General features: G+C 41.9%; 1 long non-coding RNA gene across 1 annotated transcript in view; it reads left to right on the plus strand.

Annotated features, from left to right (window-relative positions):
• LOC127574930 (uncharacterized) overlaps positions 1 to 14,884 on the plus strand; it is a 21,786-nt gene extending 6,902 nt beyond the window's left edge. The window contains exons 2-3 of the long non-coding RNA XR_007956977.1: positions 11,141 to 11,255; positions 14,716 to 14,884. This is a non-coding gene — a long non-coding RNA (uncharacterized LOC127574930). The remainder of the gene's footprint in view (positions 1 to 11,140; positions 11,256 to 14,715) is intronic.
• Positions 14,885 to 20,450: the final 5,566 nt, after the last annotated feature.

The raw sequence follows: 20,450 nt of genomic DNA on the forward strand, positions 1-20,450 counted from the left end.
TTCTGTACCATCTAAAACTGTCATATTCTTCCTAAAATATACTTAGCCCAATTGGGATCAATCCAAATTGGACATTATTTTTCTATGTCGGTTTAGCATAACATCCTGGGTTCTGTGGCCTTATGCCATGGAAATTCTAGCACATTAACAGGATACAACAGATGGGCATTGCAGTGAGGTACCAATCAATATTTAGATCATAGCCCTCCCTTCTCCATTGCAAGCCACAGTTCTCCTACCTGATGGTCCACTCTGAGCTGGGATTGGACGGTTAGGGAAAGGCAGCAGCTGTGGGCCTGTGCTACAGTCAGGGAACAGAGTGCTGCAGCCCTCTGCTGCGATGGTCAGATTAGGTGGAGGGGAGAGGTTGTGCACAATGAGGAAGAGGGATTACACGGAGGACGAGTTGTGGTGTGGAGTGGAGGTCAGTTTCTTTATTGAGAGCTTCAAGGGATCGCAGGGTCGGGTAGTGGGAAATTGGAGCAATCAAAGGGTGGAATACGGAGTGAGGATAATCAAAAGGCCAATCTTCAAGTAGCATCATTCTGGAAGTGCCCAGTCTAAGGCAACATGGTGGAAGCTTTTCCACAATGCTACAAAGGGAGAATTACATTGCAGGAAAACTTCGTCCTTTGCATCCCAAGGCATAACTGTCTAGTTGAATTTCTGGAGTAACATGAAATGATCTGGAAACAGTCATAGTTTTTCACTGTGGAGGGGAAAAATAATGATTTTCCATCACATAACAATAAGTAAAAAACATTACTGGATTCTTCTTCTGGGATTCATTTGTTAACCTGTCATGTCACCTTAAAGGAGAAATAAAGGACTGCAGATGCTGGAATCTAGATGATCTAAATTCCAGCATCTGCAGTCCTTTGTTTCTCTAGTATTACTGCTCCACTGTGAAGCCTCCTATATATTGGGCTTCCCCTTTTCCTATCTTCAGTCCCGAAGAAGGGTCCTGACCCGAAACGTTGACCACCTGCTTTTCTCCATGGATGGAACCTGGCCTGCTGAGTTCCTCCAGCGTCATCGTGTTTTTCACGTCACCTTAAAGATTTTCACACACACCCATTGGCATGGATCGTGTCTCTTCATTCTTTACTAAAATGAACCAGCACTCTTTCCAAAGTTGGACCTCATCTGCAATGTGTCAGCCTATTCCTTTATAGCCTATGTCTTCTTTAAATCTATTTCTTTAATTTGCTCTATTTACCAAACTATATTTCATCATGTCTACATATTTCTAACTTGTGCCCTGCACCTCAACAGCTAAGTAATTAAAAAATAGTGAAAAAAAGCCAGCACTGCTCCTGGTACAAAATCCTGGAACACCACCATATACCTCTCTCCAGCCTGAAAAACAGCCATTCAACACAACAGTTGTCATGAAAGGTCATCGACTTGACCTGTTGAGCATTCCAGCATTTTCTGTTTTTATTTCAGATTTCCAGCATCTGGATTATTTTGCTTTTGCTTTCAGCACAAACTTTTTTTTTATTTCACCTATTTTACTTAGGTGTTTCTGCTGCCTATTTTATCAGCTTTGCTAACTATGCCTATCTAAAATATGTTACTTTATCAAATATCATTTGAAACAAACATCGACAGTACTCTCATGCATTGAACCTCCCTTAACCTCATCACAACACCCATTAGTCAAACACTGTGCAGATTCATCTTTATTGGTCAACTGGCTGATATTTTTCTCTCTCCAACTATATTTTCTAAAAGCTTCCGATGTTAAATTGACTGGCTTACGATTCCTGTATTTTTCCTTCACCCCCATTTTTAAAATATAAGTAAAAGTTTGCACCCCCATTTATAAAAAGGATTGAATGATTGTGTACAACACTTTAGTGGTTCCTACCCTTGCTTTCCTCAGCAATCTTGCATAATATCCAGTACAATTCTGGCCACCGTCTGTAAGGAGTTTGTGCGTTCTCCCCATGGCTGCATGGGTTTCCTCTGGGTGCTCCGGTTTCCTCCCACATTCCAAAGATATATGGATTAGGAAGTTGTGGGCATGCCATGTTGGCACTGGAAGAGTGGCAACACTTGCGGGCTGCCCCCAGAACACTCTTATGCAAAAGATGCATTTCACTGTACATGTGACTAATAAAGACATCTTGTCTTGTCTTATCTCATTTGCAGAAACACACAAAGGAGCTGGAGGAACTCAATGGGTCAGGCAGCATCCAAGGAGGGAAATGGACGGTTGATGTTCAGTACGGTTGACAGTACAGTCAGACAGTTGACGTTCAGTTAACCAGTATAAAATGGTGGGGGGAAGGGGAGAAGCTCTTTTATACTGGCGACCTCCCCTCTTTCTTTCCAGTCCGGATGAAAGGTCTTGACCCGAAACATGGACTGTTGATTTCTATCCATGGATGCTGCCTGACCCGCTGAGTTCCTCCAGCTCCCTTATGTGTTGCTCTGGATTTCCAGCATCTGCAATCTCTTGTGTTTCAATCCAGTTTGTTTGATTTTGTGGGACCATTGTAATTTGCCATTGACAAAAATGATTTGGAGTTAAATCAGAAGTATAATTTTAAAATTTGCAAGCAACACAAAAATTAGTGGTGTAGTTAACAGAGAAAGACTACAAGAAAAATACATGAATAAACTTGCAGAACAGGTACATAATTATCAAATGAAGTTCGGTGTAGATAAATTGAGCTAATGCATTTCCATAGGTGTAAGGGTGCCACATACTTCTCAGAAGAAGTCTTATAGGATAGTGAAGGAAAGGGATATAGTTGTATAAATACACAGATCAATAAACTCCCACATTAACTCTTCTTATAATGTTTCCATTTGAATTTATCAGTTTAGAACCTGATTTTACCAATCACAGGACTTTGGCTACAGGAACAAGATTGATACACAGTCTCAGTTTTTACAATTTTAAATTTGTCAACTTTTTGTGCCCCACTGTTTCTGCAACTCTGGTTTCTCTGCTTCGAAAAGTCAAGCACAGAGCCAAAAATAGACTCCCATTGTATATGTATGACAAAATTATAGGGTCAGAATTGCACTGTTCAATATTATTAACTCACCTCGAATGCATTCCTTTACCTGCTTTTATAGTAAAGGTGTTGGCTTATTCATTTTAACCAGAGTATTACCTTCATTAAAATAAGAGACAGGGTGTTTCATATGAAAGTAGTAATAAGTTACAAATATAACACACAACACCAACCAAGTAAAAGGCAGCACTCAGTAAAGGTACCACCACAATTTATTGTTGATCACTAATACAGCACCACCTGTCAACTAAGATAAAGATAACTCTTAAAGCTACTGACATAATGGGATAACCTCAAACATAACTGCCTTGGAACCATGCTCTGTTATGTTCAAATTATAATTTCAGAGTTCAACAGGAAAGTTTATATTTAAGATAAGATATCTTTATTCATCACATGTACATCGAAACACACAGTGAAATGCATCTTTTGCGTAGAGTCTTCTGGGGGCAGCCCACAAGTGACGCCATGCTTCCGGCGCCAACATAGCATGCCCACAACTTCCTAACCTGTATGTCTTTGGAATGTGGGAGGAAACTTGGAGAACCCAGAGGAAACACACGCAGATGCAGGGAGAACGTACAAACTCCATACAGACAGCAGCCGGAATTGAACCCGGGTCGCTGGCATTGTAAAGCGTTATGCTAGCCGCTACACTACTGTGATTTAATATTCTTACTTATGGGATCACTTAAATATTAGGAACACCTTGATCACTAAATCAATGTATCTGCTGGGCCAAAACCTGTTCTGCTGCACTTGGTCAACTAATCCATCAGCAACTTGTATTAACTTTCAATTTTGAATGTTTAATTCTACATTCAATAGAGGGTTTTTCCCTTTCATCTTTTCTGAACACAAGAGTTTTCTAAATGTGCAAAAACACAACCAATTTCATGAATGCCCTCATGCTTCTCTTTGTAACTTTTGAATTCCCACCCTATTTTTCAGGTAGTCATTGTCATCTCTGCATTGGATATTTGTTCCACTTGCTTAGTTGGCTAAACACTACAGATTACACAGGAGACTAGAAAAACCGACCCACTGGCTTTGTGTACATTGAGATACCAAGCAGATTGTTGTGAGGCAACACCATAAAACCAACAAAATAAACAAATGCAATTTTATCCAGATGTTCCATTATGCTTTTCCATTCAAAACTAATGAAATCATTCAGATGATGAGGTCAAGCACACTCACAGAAGAGCGAGCACATGGTACCTGTCTGAGCCATGAGTGTTGACCCAGTTGAAACTTTTGGGGTCAAACCTATTAGCATTCTGAGTGTGAGCTCTGGGCATTACAGATGTTTGTGAAATCATTACTACCTACCAAGGGGTGGTGAAAGCAGATTCAACAGTAACGTTCAAAGGGCAAATGGAAAAATGTTTGAAGATGTATAAACCTGAAGTCAGAAAGCCAGCTGGGATCAGATTACCATAGCTGCCACAGAGTTGCTGCAGTTTGCAGCTAGGTTCATTCAAACTTGAGCAAGTTCCTAGAAGCTGCCCACCTCAAACTCCTGACCTGAACTAATGATCTAAAGGCCTCTCTCTCTGTGGCTTCCTACACTATTCAACTAGGGCCAATGTAAGCTAGAGGAACAGCATCTCATCTTCTATCTGGGTGCATTACAGCCTTCCTAATTCAGTATTGAATTCAACAACTTTAGGTAACTCATTTCCTCTGTATCAGAACCAGCCAATTCTGCTGTAGATCATCCACCTGTAATATTGGCTGCTTTTCTCTCTTCAGCAGTATGGCCTGACCTGCTGGGCAATCCTTACAGCTCTGCATTTCTCAGCTTTTATGTTCCCTTGTTTATGTTTTCTCACTCTATCTGCCCTCATTTCACAGTTTTAAAATTTCTTTGTTCATATTCTCACTAATTGTCCACATGTATTTATCAACCAGATTACTTCATCCACAATTTATCCCCACAGTAACCCTGACATCACCCTCTCAGAGATATTTTCTTTGCCCTATCCATCCTCCCCCACCCTCTCTTGTGTTTTTTCTCTATTAGCAGGTTGTGGTGAAGGATCTTTGTCCTGAAACATTAAATCACTTTCCACAGATGCTGCCTGTCTTGCTGAGTATTGCCAGCATTTTCCATTCTTAATCCAATTCTTCTCTCTAGTTCTGACACACAGAGGAAAGAATGCTTATTAGGAATTGTTGAATTCAATATTGATTCCGGAGGACTGTGATGTGCCAAGTTGGAAGATGAGTTGCTTTTCCTTGAGCTTCCATTGGGCTTCATTGGGACAGTACAACAGGTAGAAAGGTCAGAGGGGGACTGGGATGGAGAACTAAGGTGACAGGCAACTGAAAGCTCAGGGTCATCTTTGTGGACTGAACGCAGATGTTCCACAAAATGGTCACCCAATCTGGATTTGGTTATCCAATGTAAAGGAGATCTCATCATTGGCATTTAGCAAAATACTGTAAACTGAAGAAGTACAAGTGAAACACTGCTTCACCTGGAAGGCCTCGTTGGGTCTCTAGATGGTGAAGATGGAAAATGTAAAAGGACAAGTGTTGCATCTCCTGTGTTTGAATGGGAAGGTGGCTTGAGAAGGGGAGTGGGTGTTGGTGGAGGTAGACAAATGAATCATGGAATCAGGTCGCCAGCCTTTCTGGATTGTATCTGAACCTGGCAGTTCTGGTGTAAAAGGGGATGCTGGAGGTGCTCAACAGGTCAGGTAGCATCTACAGGGGGGCAGGGTTGCATTTCAGATCAACGACCTTTCATGAAGTCGGCTCACTGACCTGAGGCTGTTTCTCTCTCTTCACAGACGCTGCCTGGCTTTTCCAGCCTTCTCCAGATTCACAGCAGCTGCTGTGTTCTGTGTCTCACAAATCCAACATTTTCTATTTTTTGTTTCTCTCTCATCTGTTCTCCCTCTACTTACACCACCTCCAAACAGATTAATTTTCATTAATGGGTCTTCTTCGTCTCACTAATCTGTATCATCCATTCTCTCTCGGTCTCTATCCTATCACAGGCATTCCCCACCCCTCCCCTTCTCTGCAACTTGAAACTTGCCTGGTTTCTCAATTTTCCCAGTTCTGACGAAGGGTCTTCAACCTGAAAGGTTAACTCTGAGTCTCCTTCCACAGATGCTGCCTGACCTGCTGAGTGTTTCCAGCATTTGCTGTTTTTATTTCAGGTTTACAGCATCTGCTGTTTTGAACTTTTTAATTAGATTTCAAAATACCTTGTCACTTGTAATGCAGTTTGGAATGCACTGAAGTCATGAGAAGCATGAGAAAATTGTATGTCTTTCTTTTATTTGAATACCAGCTTTCAGGAAGACATTTTAGGTCCAGTCATATTAGATACAGATATTAATATCAAAGTGCAGCCTGCATTAGTGAACATTGCATTAAGAACTAAACATTTTTCAGCATTATCTAGATATTACTGCTAACACATCACTCGGAGGCTTGGTTATGCAACTGGCAACGAATCCCTTCCCTCACCATATGCTCCACAGCCAATTTCCAAGCATAAATTTGGTATCCAGTGGTTCTATATTAAGTGACACTTTCTCAGCTTCCCTGAATTGTCATGTATTACTTTACAGGACTGACCTTTCGCTCATTCATACAATTGAGACATGTTCAGATATCTTTCATTGCCATACCCTCTGCCTACAGGGATTGAATGACAGGAATATATTGTCAGTACCACTTTCAAAATCAGTAAATGGTTCCTTTATAAGTATGCCCTCTATGCATCCTTAACACCATTTTAACAGTACCTCATATCCCATGCTTATTGGCTACTGTCAACAGGCACCATTCCCCTGTGCTGGGTGATAGGTAATAATGGGAAATCCCAACTAACATAAAGACATCTGAACTGTAGTCATATCGTTAATGTTTACATTGGTACTCCACTTTGTACTACCCTGCAGTTCACTGATTCATTATAGTGATCTTGACCTTCAACTCTGAAAACTTAAAGGTATAAAACTGCTGTGTCAGGAATCTGCCGCCAATCCCCACCCTCCACACTGCTTTGAGGAGCATCTTGGCATGAACCCCCGCCCTCCCCATTGCCACACACAGAACCTGGAGCAATCCATTGCCCAACAGTCCCACTCTCGCTCCCCCCAGTTGCTGCACATAGAACCTGGAGTGAACACCTGCCCTCCACAGGGAAATTGGAGTGAACCAGTGGGGCAGTGTCTTGAGGCTGCCTGTGAGGGGCTGGTGTTGGGTGGGCTGGAGTGAGCAATTGCAGTGGGAGGCTCAGGGGTGCTCCCTGGCCAGGGCAGTGAGTGTGGGCCATTGCTGGGGAGTAGCTGCATCTACTCCAGGGGTTGGTAGACTGCCAGGATCCTACAGTCTCTCTTGGCACTCCTGTTGGATGTGATGGAAGCTGTCTCCCCTTTTCTTTGTTTAGCTCCACAGCTCCCCACAGCCCAAAGTTTTCTCCGCAGTAACAAGCTCAACAGCCAGTGAACCGCAGAGAGCAGGGATCAGCGCCAAGTTCCAGCACAGTAATGGTGTCAGTAGTGCATGCTGCTGAGTCCATTAGCACTCTTGTTCCTGGGAACGTATCCTGAGCACTGAGTGCTGTACCTGTGCATTTACTGCCAGGATTGTTCTGAGGGGTGGGTCTATCCCCAGGTTGGCCTGAAACCTCTGGGATAAGTACCAGAGACCCTGAGTTATACCTGGAGAGTTTCAGATTCAGGTTTGTTTATACACCAGGGTGCACTGAAATTTCTTGCTCACATGAAGCTCACAGAGTAAAGAGTATACATGGCAATAATAAATACAACAATGAGTGCAAAACAACAGAATGGTGCAAAGTATGCAGGTATGTGTGAGGTTCAGAAGATTTTAATTCCCAGTCCTGAATTACACACAAGCCAACTGAAGCTAAGAGGGTGTACTATGAAGGCCAACATCCTTGCTTTTGCCAGCTATTGCTGGCAGGCTGGAGACCAAATGAGTCATTGCCAGTTTATAGTGTTCTGCATATCCAGTGATGTCATCTGGATGCACCTGCAATTTAAATTAGGCCCTTGCTCCACTTGGGCTGGTGTCCTATGTGTACCTAAAGTTAGGGAAGATAAAATTGGTGGAGATGTTACGGCAAAACAGGTCCAAAATGTAAAGTAGCTAATTCCCTTCCCATGTGATCCACCCTTTCCTATAATAACATCGACCTGGGATCTGTGTATGGGGGCTGAGCGGATACTGGGACCAATGTCTCCTCCACTTTAAACAGAGTGGGAAACTGAATGGTGTTAGTCATGTTATGGACCCCCTGCAGATGAATCACACACCAGAGGCAGGGGCTGTTGCAATGTCAATGGAACACGAGAGCTCCCATGTCTGCTGGACATAAGCACTCAAGCCACGGCTGTTAAGCAGTTCACTTGACAAATCTGGGTTTACTACTAGGAGCCTCACTTGGCAGAGAATAGCTCTCATCTCCAAACAATCAGGCTCTTCCTTGTGCTCAGAGTATTGGGGAGGGAGGGGTAGGGACAGGCCATGCTGGAACAGGTAAAACAACTCTGATAATCTCTCTGGAGAAACAGACTTTTGTTAAGCACTTGGCTTGGAGGATTTCATGAAAGTGTACTTTGCCAGAACCTGCTTAACAGTTCAAAATGTTCCACAAAAAATTGGAATTGTCTGAATAATGAAAAATAGGACCAAAATGTAATAAGAAAAACATCATTAATTAGCCACTGAATGCCTGGTACAAATGGATGGAGAGTGGATCTGGCACATAGTATTTGCACCTGACATTTGCCGTTGACATACCTCATACATTCCCATTGCATTGGCCCCCTGCCTGAAGAGGCAGCTATTGTATCTGTCCAATTCAGGACCTGGTTTAACATAAGGCCATGGATATGCAGGGCCATCAATGACCTGAATTTATTTCCAGGCCCTTTGTGACCACATTTATATCAGACCAAGTTACTTATGACCTTACTGCTTTACATTTTGCCCATTCTAGTTAAAGGCAACTAAAAATTCATCCCAACTAACTATTCACACATCAGTGAGACTAGACGCAGATTGAGTGACCACTTCACCGAGCACCTTTGCTCCGTCCACCATAGCTGCCTGGATCTCCCAGTTGCCAGCCATTTTAATTCTCCTTCCCATTCCCACACCAACATGTCTGTCGTCGGCCTCCTCCACTGCCAACTTGAAGCTAAATGCACACTAGAGGAACAGCACCTCATATTCCACATGGGGTAGTCTACAACCTGGTGGCATGAACACTGAATTCTCCAGCTTCCAGTAACTGCTCCCCCCCGTCCCTTTTTTCTTTCTCCTCCTGATCCCCCAGCACCCATCACCCTATCACTCTCCCTACCCCACCATCTCCATCTGCCCATCACCCACACACTCCTCCTACCAGTTCCCCTCCCCATCTCCCTCCCTTTATTCCATGGTCCACTGTTCTCTCCCGTCAGATCCCATCATCTTCAGCCCTTTGTTAATTCCACCTATCACCTCCAGCTTCTGACACCAATCCCACTCTCCCCCCTCTCCCATCTGCCTATCACCCCCCCCCCTCACCTGGATCCACCTATTGCCTGCCAGCTCTTGCTCCACCCCTTTGACTGTCCATTTCCCTCCATAGATGCTGCCTGACCTGCTGAGTTCCTCCCGTGTTTTGTGTGTTGTAGCAATTCATCCTGCAGAGGTCAAAAGGTGTTAAGGAGTACCAGGGCAGCACTGTGGTTAAATTATTGAATTAGTAATCCAACTGCCTGGACTAGCAAACCAAAGACATGTTCTAACCCCATCATGGTGTCTGTGGGATTTAAATATAGTTAATGATTTTGAAGTTTAAAGAAATTTCTCGTGGTAATCATACAGCACAGAAACGAGCCCTTTCGAAACACCTTGTCCATGCCAACTGTGAAGCCTATCTATGGTAATTTCATTTTCCTGCATTAGGCCCATATCCATAGTCATGGAGACTTAGAGTTGTACAGCACAGAAACAGGCCCTTTGGCCCAACTCATCCTTGCTGACGGATGCCTATTTATGTTAATCCCATTTGCCTGTATTAGGCCCATATCCCTCTGCTGCTTTCCTATCCAATTCCCCTTCAAATGCTTTTAATATGCTGTAATTGTATCTGACTCTGCACTTCCTCTGAGAGTTTCTTCCATATAACCACCACCCTCTGTGTGAAATGAGAGTAATGGTTACCACCAAATTACCAGACACTCATAGAAGCTCATCTGTGTTATTGATGTCGTTTAGGGGAGGAAATATCATATTCCCACCCTGATTGGCCTACATGGGACTCCACACCCATCAACCTGGTTGAAATGCCCCAGCAAGCCACTCTGTTCGATGGCAATTAGGTTTGGGCAATAAATAGGACATTGGCAACAAAGTTGAAAATAAAAAGCTGAGAGTTGTCTTAATGGAAAGACATACTTACTCATTTATGAAATAAAACAGAAAACGCTGGAAAAACCCAACAGGTCAGGCAGCATCTGTGGACAGAGAAACAGTTAAGGGACCCTTCCTCAGAACTGAGGGAGAGAGAAAAAGACCAATTGGTGTCTGTGGGATTTAAATATAGTTAATGATTTTGAAGTCCCAGTAGGCCAACTGTACAACATTGCCCAGACTTCAGTACATCAGCACACATTACACAAACAAAGGAATTTAATTGCCTCTTAACTGCTGCATTATTTCACCCTATCAGAGAAATTCTCTTTGTTTCATCCATTCCCCTCCCCCACTTTCTTTGCTGCATAGACAAACCCTTATCAGTTCTGACAAAGGTTCCCAAACCGGAAATGTTAACCATTTCTCTTTCCACAGATGCTGCCTGACCTGCTGAGTTGATCAAGCATCTTCAGTTTTTATTTCAGATTTCTAGCACCCACAGTTTTTTTTTATTTTTATTCCTCATTTACAGACTGTTGCTGGGGAGGATGCTTCCAATGCCAAAGATCTTCAACAAAATAATCATTTTTTTTATTAATGCCCTACTAAGTGATTTTTCTTTTCCCATTTTAATAACTAATGTTCTTTATTCACCACACTGTAGGAAACAAGATACTGTTTCATATTTTCTGGTTATCTTATCCTTCCAGCCAACACCAGCCTCAGCCTACTCGCACCACCAAGTGCTACTAGAATGTCCTGCCGCACATTGTGATCTTCTCTCCTGAGGCGGGTCCTGAGACATAGGAGAGGTGCTCCTTGCTGGTTAGTTAATCTTGTCATAAATGTTGGAAAAGTGGAAGAAATTTTATTATTATTCATTTTTTGGTCATTTTGACATTGCCATCAAGGCGAGCATTTATTTCCCTTGAGAAGCTGTGGTGAGCTGCCTTCTTCAACAGCTGCAGTCCTGGTGAAGTGGAAGGACTACACTCGCTCAATGTTGAAGTAGCCTGGACCACAAACAGAAGGTCCTTGTGGTGAATTCTTGACACCAGGGGAGTGCAGAGCATGTATTCAGCTGGACCTGTTACCTTCCAGCCACCATGCCAGATAAATGGGTGGCTCTCCGGGAGAAGAGCAATTTGAGGATATGCTGTCGTTCTGTTATTGTCACTGGGTCAAAATCCTACATCAGGCTTGCTAATGCAAAAATAGTCTGCAGTGGTTGAAGAAGGCAGATCACCATCATCTGCTCTAGGCCCAGTGGGGATTAGCAATAAATGTCGGCCTTATCTGCAGTGTCCACATCCTAAAAAAAGCCTACAAACCTAGCTCCCGACTCTAGCAAGTCCACGTGCTCAAGACAGACTTGCAGTTGCTGTGGTATCCTGGACACCATTGGTGTTTAGAGGTGGCTCTGGAAACACACTCCAACACACTCCAGAGCAGGTGGAGATTTGCTGCACCCACCACAATTCGGCTGCAGAGCAGGAGCAAAGTAGGAGATGACAACAGGTGCCTTTCTCTTCTGTGCTAAGGGAGAGGCCAATCATCTGGTGATTCTAGTGAGGAGGCTGAGCCAATTTGCTAACAAGGCTGTACAAGGCCGCACTTAGCAGGACCTGGACAACCTTCAGACTTGGGCTGATTTGGCATTCAATGACATTCCCGTCACTGAAACTTCCATCAGAAAGATACTGGGGATTACCATTTGCCAGAAACTTATCTGGACCAGGCACATAAGTAGCTGAATGATGCCGTGATGCTGCAATAATCAAATGACCAGAGACCTGGACTAACAATCCAGAAACCCAACTTCAAATCCCACCATGGCAGTGGAATTCAATTTCAGATTAAATTTTATTTCAAAATTAAAATCAATTAGTCATTAGTAATAATGACCACAAAACTATTGGATTGTTTTAAAACTCCATCTGGTTCATTAATGCCCTCAGGGGAGGAAATCTGCTCCCATTCTCGCCTATATGTAGACTCTCAGCAATGTGGTTGAGTGTTTAATGGCCTGGTAAGCCAGGGGCAATTAGGGATGAGCAATATTGCTGGACTTGTCAATGATGTCCATATCCAAAAAAACAAATAAAATGAAAAGGTCATAAGGTAAGCATTCTGCAGTGAAGAACTCAACGCGTGTCTCCTCAGAATCTTTTTACCATCAACAAGGTTGTCAGAGGTCTGATGGAATACTCTTCAGTTGCCTGAATGAATGCCCCCATAACAACACGCACAAAGCTCAACGCCACCCAGATCAAACCAGCACATTGGTTTGATAAAACCATCACTCCACATTGAACATTGCCCCCCTCACCCAGTCAGCTGCTGCTGCATGGCCATCTGAAAGGAGGAAGACACATAGCTGTCATCTGGGTGAGGGGGCAGTAGAAGTGATTGCAGAATGAGGGGAATTTGGACGTGAGAATGAAGATAATGCAAGAGGATCTTCAACTATCTCTGTGCTGCTGCTGGCCATCGACTTTATGGAAACTACACCAAAATTTGCCAGGACTCCTCTGGTCACCCACTGATCACCCACTGATCAGGCGTCACTGACACTGACTGTGTACAATCTTCTCTTGCACATTAGAGGGAAGTGTGTTTGTCAGTTTCTTCCGTTTGTCATGTGCAACTCATTGGCAGCATGTGGAAATCATGAGAGATGGGTATGAGATCAAGAGTGGTGGTAAGGTAAGGTAAGGTATCTTTATTAGTCACATGTACATCAAAACACACAGTGAAATGCATCTTTTGCATAGTGTTCTAGGGGCAGCCTGCAAGTGTCACCACACTTCCGGCACCAACATAGCATGCCAACAGCTCCTAACCTGTATGTCTTTGGAATGTGGGAGGAAACCGGAGCACCTGGAGGGAACCCACCAAGACACGGGGAGAATGTATGTGAGGGTAGGCTTGAATGTCTGAACCATCTTGGAACCTTGCAGCTTAACGGCATGAACATTGAATTTTCCCACTTTAAGTAACCTAACCCCCCACCACCCCACCACCATGCTTCTCTTCTTTCCTTTCCTAACCTCTCTCTCTTTTTTCTACCCCCTCTTTTCCTCATTTCTCTCCTTATCTTTGATCCATCCCCCGGTGGATCTGCTCTCCCCTCCTCCTGCCTATCACTATCTCTTACCTGCATCTACCTATCACCACCTTGTGCCTGCACTGCCTCCCCTCTTTTGTCCACCTATCACTGCTCTGTTTTTCCCTCCTATATATTGGGCTTCCCCTTTTCCTATCTTCAGTCCTGAAGAAGGGTCCTGACCCGAAACATTGACCGCCTGCTTTTCTCCACAGATGCTGCCTGGCCTGCTGAGTTCCTCCAGCATCATAGTGTTTTTCTGCTAGATTCCAGCGTCTGCAGCCCTTTGTTTCTCTTGAATATATGAATATTAGTTAAACGTCCTGATTGATAGAAATCCTGGCTGCTGAATGTTGGGGTGTATAGGGTGAAGCAGTGTGTCCAGTGGTGCAGCTGTCGAGAAGTGGGACTCTGTGTTCACTGGTTTTGACCACGTCACTCTACCACTGCCTGCAGGTCCTGCCACTGACCTTGGGTTCATCACTCTCACACTGACAATAGATCAGATACTGGAGGGCTTCCTGTCCACCTGTGGGTATAAGACCTCGAGATGTTGTTTCCCACTCTTCCATCAAGGCAGTAGACAGAGAAACCCACTTTCTTTTCCGTACCTGTTCTAACTTTCCAAGACCAATGGAGTGGTTTCCAACATCAATTACCGGCAATACACATCTCTCAAGGTACAGACATCTTGAGAAGCAGGCATGCCTTCAGTCATCAAAAGCTAACTTCAACAGGTTCAATCACTCATAAAATGATCTTCCTGGATGTTCACTAAGATAGTAGTGGCTTGATGCTGATATAATGATGAGATGTGAGCACAAAATTTTCTGCATTGTGCTCCAGATCAAAGGGTGTAAGGTTGGGTTATTTACATATCACATTTTTTTTGATCTCGGCACACATTTTCTAACAGCGTCCAATTTATACCCATTTTAAAATGTCTTCCACATTCCAGTGAGAATATATGATTCAGCATCGCCATCTACTGGTGTGGTATCATATGACATGGAAGGATTTCACAAATAGATTCATAGATTTGAAGCAAAACATCTGCCCAGACTGTGTTTTGGGTCAATAATTACTAATTAAATGCATTGGATTTTGAAAGGAAAATTGAATTACTTTATATACGAATATTTCATTTATTCTAACTACAATCTTTCCTTTCCTCTTCAGATGATTAAGAACATGATAACTCTTAATACAAAATGGAACTTCAAAGCACAATTAATCACATCCGGTGGCTTGCAAACATTTTTCTGATGAGAGTGAGAGGGAGGGTTAGCCTCAGAAGAAAAAACAATGTAATTTTACAATATATTGGACAAATAATATTAAAGATGCATTTGCAAAACTGTATTTGGCAATTCTCCTTTTGTAGAATTTAAAACAGTCAATCAATTCCAACAACCAATTAAGTATATCATTCAGATAAGAGCTGAGCGATACTAGTCATGGTGAGAATAACTTAAATATCTTTGCTAGTGTTGGATTATGGCCAGTGAAGTTGTGGGCAACTTCAAACCGGGTCTCTCCTTCTCTTGAGGAAAAGTGAAGTCTTTAAAAATTCAAAGATTTTGAGGGAGAGGACACAGAGAATACTTCCACTTGTGACAGAATGTATAGGAGGGAAGTAGTTGTGAAGTGGACATAAGGGGTCTACAAAGGGATATGAGTAGGTGAAGTGAGTATACAAAGATAATGTGGGAAAATGTGAAATAATTTATTTTGGTGCAAAAAATTATTAAGTATATTACCTAAATGGTGAGAGATTCCAGAGATGCAGAGGGATTTCAATGGCACAGTGCATGTCTCTTAAAAAGATCAGTGTGCAAGCATAGCAAGTAATGTGGAAAGCTAACAGAATGTTACTGTTTATTGTTCAGGAATTAAGTACAAAAGTAGAGTGGTTATGCTTCAGCAACAAAAGACATTGTTTAGCTCAAAGATGCAGCAGGTAGTGCTGCTTCCTCATGGCTCCAACAACCTGGGTTCCATCTCAACCTCTGATGCTGTGTGGAGTTTGCATATTCTCCCTGTAACTGTGTGGATTTTCCCAGTCTCTGACCAAATCCTAAAGATGTGCTGGTTGGTACATTAATTGGTTACTGTAAATTGTCCCTTGTGTGGGTGGATGGTGGGAGAATCAGGGTGGAGTTGATAGACATGTTAAAATGAGTTGGGTTACAAGGAAAAATATGGGGGACTGGAATTGATGGGAATGCTCTGAGAGCTGGCTTAGACTTGATAGCCTATTTCTATGTTGTAAGGAAGCAAGAGAAATATGGGAAAAATTTAGAGCATGATGTACATTATTGGTCTTCTGTAAGAAAGAATGTATTGCATTAGTTACAGTTCAAAGATGGCTATTTGACTAACACCTGGAATGGGTGGGTTGTCTTATGAGGAAAGGTTATGCAGGCCAGGCTTGTATTTACTAGAGTTCAGAAGGGAAAGAGGTGGCTTGATTGAAACATACTTAGGGGACTTGACCGGTGAATGCAGAGACGATATTTCCTCATTGGATCTAGAACTAGGTCACTGTTTAGAAAGTACTGTAAACCATTTCATAGATATGAGGTGTATTATTTTTCTCTCAGATGGTTGTGAATCTTGGAACTCTCTTCCTCAAAGAACAGTGGAAGCAGAGTCTTTGAATGTACCTTAAAGCAGATGTAGATTGATTGGCCAGCTTCTGCTCCTACAAGCACCTGAAAGCCGAGGTCCAACAAAAACTCTTGTACCTAAAGAACAAATGATGGGTGGAAAGAGTGCTGGAGATCCAGCATCTCTGATAACCACATTATGGGTGGATTCTTCAAGGTTGTCATGACCATCTATGGTGTAAACACCCAAGGATCAACCAAACTGAGTGCCAAGAATGGAGGTATGCTCATCAACATTAGTGAGGCAGTTGGTGTTTTTCGGAAGGAGCACTTTCAAGATCTCCTTTGACACAAATGCCCTTAATTCCATTCCACAGCACACTATCTGCCACAATCTTAGCAGTATCCCATCCGTGAAAGAGGCCATCCAACTGCTGAAAAGCAAACAGGCACAAATTCATGGCCTTATCACCCTTTTCTGGGAAGAGAGCAAGCCAGGGGATCTCAGCAACATTGTAATCATAGCCATTTTCAAGAATGGGACAAGTCTAATTGCTGTAATTGGAGAAGAATATCCCTGCTGCCTGCTACATCAAATGTCATGACAAGAATTTTCCCCAACTGCTTCTCCTAGTGGCCAAAGAGCTTTCCCGAAATCACATAATAGATTCTGCTCATCAAGAGGCCCAATGGACATGATCTTCAGCTGTCATCGGGCTACGGTACACGGACGTGCTTGAAATCAAACTCCAAACCTTAGTTGATTCCTTCAGCAAAGCATACAAGGGAATGAGCCTTGCATTAAGCATTTGTAAGACGAAGGTCTTAACCAACGACGCTGTGGCACAACACTAACATCAAGATCCGCGAGACCCTGATAAGTATGGATCAATTCCCAAATTTTAGGAGCCACCTCTCAGTGAGGAGACATTGATGACAAAAATCTACCATTGTCTCCACTGTGTAAGTGAAGCCTTCAGCTGGCTGAGTAGAAGAATGTTTGAAGACCAAGCACTCAAACCCAGTACAAGCAAAATGATTCCTGTCCACTTCAGGGCCACAGACAACCTATGATTGTGCTTCAAAGCACCGGAAAAGTGCCACTAATGCTATCTCTACAAAACCCTACAAATATTTTGGCAAGAAAGGCAAATCAATGTCAGTGTCCTTTCCCTGACCAATATCTCTAGCATCAAGCTCCAATCATGATTAACCAGCTCTGGTAGGCTACGTTCCAACTTCAAACTCTATTGTGCCAGAGGATTATCAGGAAGACTACAAAACACTCTATGAATCACTCTATTTCTCCAAGACTCCTTGAAGAAATGTACCATTCCTCACAGACTAAAGGGAATCCTTGGAGTCAAAACTGTGGTCAACCAACCAGGAGGGCAACAAGAATTTTTATTCTCTCTGACAAGCACACATGGAAGTCAGGCAGATAAATCTGAAAGAACATACAATGATCCAAGAACCCACCAACTCATTCCATCAAGCTTTATCTGCCCCACCTATGGCTGAATCTGTGGGTCCTGCATTGAACTCATCTGTCATACCAGAACCAACAGAACAACGGTGAAAGCAAGTCATGCTTAACTCCAAAGGTCTGCCTAAGAAAAAGACAGACTTGACAGGTGGTGAAAGAAACAAGGGATAAAAAAGTTAAGGGAGCAATGGGTTTTGAATTACTTCTGTTTAGAGCTACTGCTTCTGTGAAAGATGAACACCAGCTTGAAATAGTTGGATTGAATGACTCATTTCAGTGTTGCAATTTCTATGTTTTTTTTTCCCATTTAAAATGGCCATCCGAATCCAGCTAAACATCAGCCCATCAGTTGTGTGGAGGTAGAATTGTACATTTTTTTTTCATAAGCGACATAAACCACAAGCAGCTTCCTAACCTTGTCATGGGTTCCTGACTTAATAGGTAATCAGTTACACCATTTTTTGCTGTCAGCCAATAAGCAGATTAAAGGACCTTGAAATGTTCATGTATTTGTTCTCTTTGGATTCAGTCCCCTTTGGGGAATTGTAACAACAGTAACAGAGAGGTAATGTAGACAGCCACATAATGGAATTGTCACTCTTGGTCAAAAGTGAATCTCAAGATATGTTAAACTGTTCAATGCTATACTTGAACTCACAGTAACTTCCACTATGTGGAACAAGTAATCGTACATTCAGGCGATGTCTAAATTATCTGATAAAGTTAACTAGAGCAATAAAGTAGGGAAAGAAATTATCAAGTACAATTTACAATTAAAAATTTATTTTTAAGATCATATACGTAGCATAATAGTGAGGTAAGCGGAAATTAACAAATGATTTAAAACAGTATAAAAATACAATGTGGCAATAAATAGGCATTTATAACTACTTGACATATTCTCTGGATATTGCACAATCAATATATACACGAATTAACAGGCAAACGGTTTTTGAAACTGAGTCATCATTAGGAACTAATCAGTGAGTGCTCCAAGGTAAAATAAAGATTTTGCAGTAAACCAGACTGTTCTGAACTGTATTTTTTTAAACAGTTAAAATAGGAATAAACTGAACATTTTACCTAGCAGACCTTCACATTTGCCAATAATCATTCTTAGAAAATACCATATTAAAATAATAAATTACTATTCCTAGCAATTATGGCTTGCTACACTGTTGGCCACCCTGATGGCAAGTGCTACATAGCATGATTTAAAAAATAGAGGTCAAAGTCTTTTTTTTAAAACATAAAATCTTTACTCAAAAGATTGTATCTCACACAACAAATATATTAAATGCTTTCGATGACAGACACTTTGGGAAATGCAATAAATCAACCATGGAGGTCAATGCATTTAAATTGCAAATTTCTGTGCTCTTGTTCTTTACCTGACATGCCTATTTAGTCCAAATAACAATTACCTTTTTGTTTTGAAAGTTATATTGAGTATTCTAATGTCTATCACTTCATATGAATTGGTTCAGAAGTGCCTGAGCACACTAAATATTGGAAATAATCTTCAGTTGGATCACAGGCCTGCACAGAATCCCACTCTAATTGTGCTTTAAAATAAATTAATGGTGTCACCTTCTTCACCTGGATACAGACCCAGAAAACTTTTTTTAATACTACTGTACATAACGTGGTACAATTGTCAGTGAACTTGAATATTCTATATTAAGAACAAACTAACAATTGGAAGTTTATTCTACCTTGAGAACACACTGTCATAACTTTCCCTAGGTGCTACAACTGATACACAGATCGGAAGTAAAGGGATGAGAAACAGATGATCAAACTATCTTTCTTCATTCTTTCATTTAAGTGAAAACTTACAATTAAGATACTCCTTATATGACACCAGCTTCTACTGTAGTATCTGGAAATCAATTCAGAGTTAACCAGTATTTACTGATAAGAGGCTAAAATTTGTTTAATCTGACAACCCCTTTTCCTACCTGTGTGGTGCTGAATGAGAATATTATGACAAACAAACAGTCCATTTGGTCTATCAGATTACTGTTTCAGATTTGTCTTTTGTATCCACTTCTTATCATATAAACCTTCCCTAAGGTTTTTTCTAGTCACATGCTCCAGAATTTATTAGCTAAAGTTTCTTCAATAATTCAATCACCTGACACTATTTATGGAGCTTTTCTATATAACCATCAAGTATATGTTGCCACAGTGTTCACACCTGAACCCAAAATGGGAAGATTCCAATGAACCCAGTGATTCACATCACAACAATTTAAGTGTTTTCCAATTGATTTGATTTGTTCTACATTAACTGGCCATGTGAGATAACAGATTCTTTCTCTTTGTTCTGTTGAACTCAGTTTTCAGAGATGGCCCCATTCCATCGTGTCTCTACCTGCACAATGCTGGTGGGGAGATTGTAGATTTCCAAGATCATACAAGGGAGCTTGTACCCAGGGTAGGCACAAATACTGGAAAGCATGTAGGAGAGGCAGGAGGAGGATTTACCTGCCTAATCTTTCTGTTAGTTTTGAATTGGACAATGTAGAGATACACAGAATCATATTGGTGGTAGCACATGTGATGGAACCTTTCTTCAGGGACCTACAAGAGACCCCCTGAATCCAAAGTAAAACAGATCATGGTACACAGAATCACTGTATTGACTTGGGATATCTTTGAGCAAGTAAATTTCAGCAATGGAGTGCAGGCAAAACATCAAGAGGGTGATGTGAACTATGCAGTCAGAGGCAGTTAAATCTGGGGAATTAAAATAAAAAACTAATTGTCCAACAGATGCTAGCAAACCTTTAAAAACTAATATCCAACAAATATGA

The sequence above is a fragment of the Pristis pectinata genome, chromosome 10 (assembly GCF_009764475.1).
Source record: "Pristis pectinata isolate sPriPec2 chromosome 10, sPriPec2.1.pri, whole genome shotgun sequence".
Classification (NCBI taxonomy): domain Eukaryota; kingdom Metazoa; phylum Chordata; class Chondrichthyes; order Rhinopristiformes; family Pristidae; genus Pristis; species Pristis pectinata.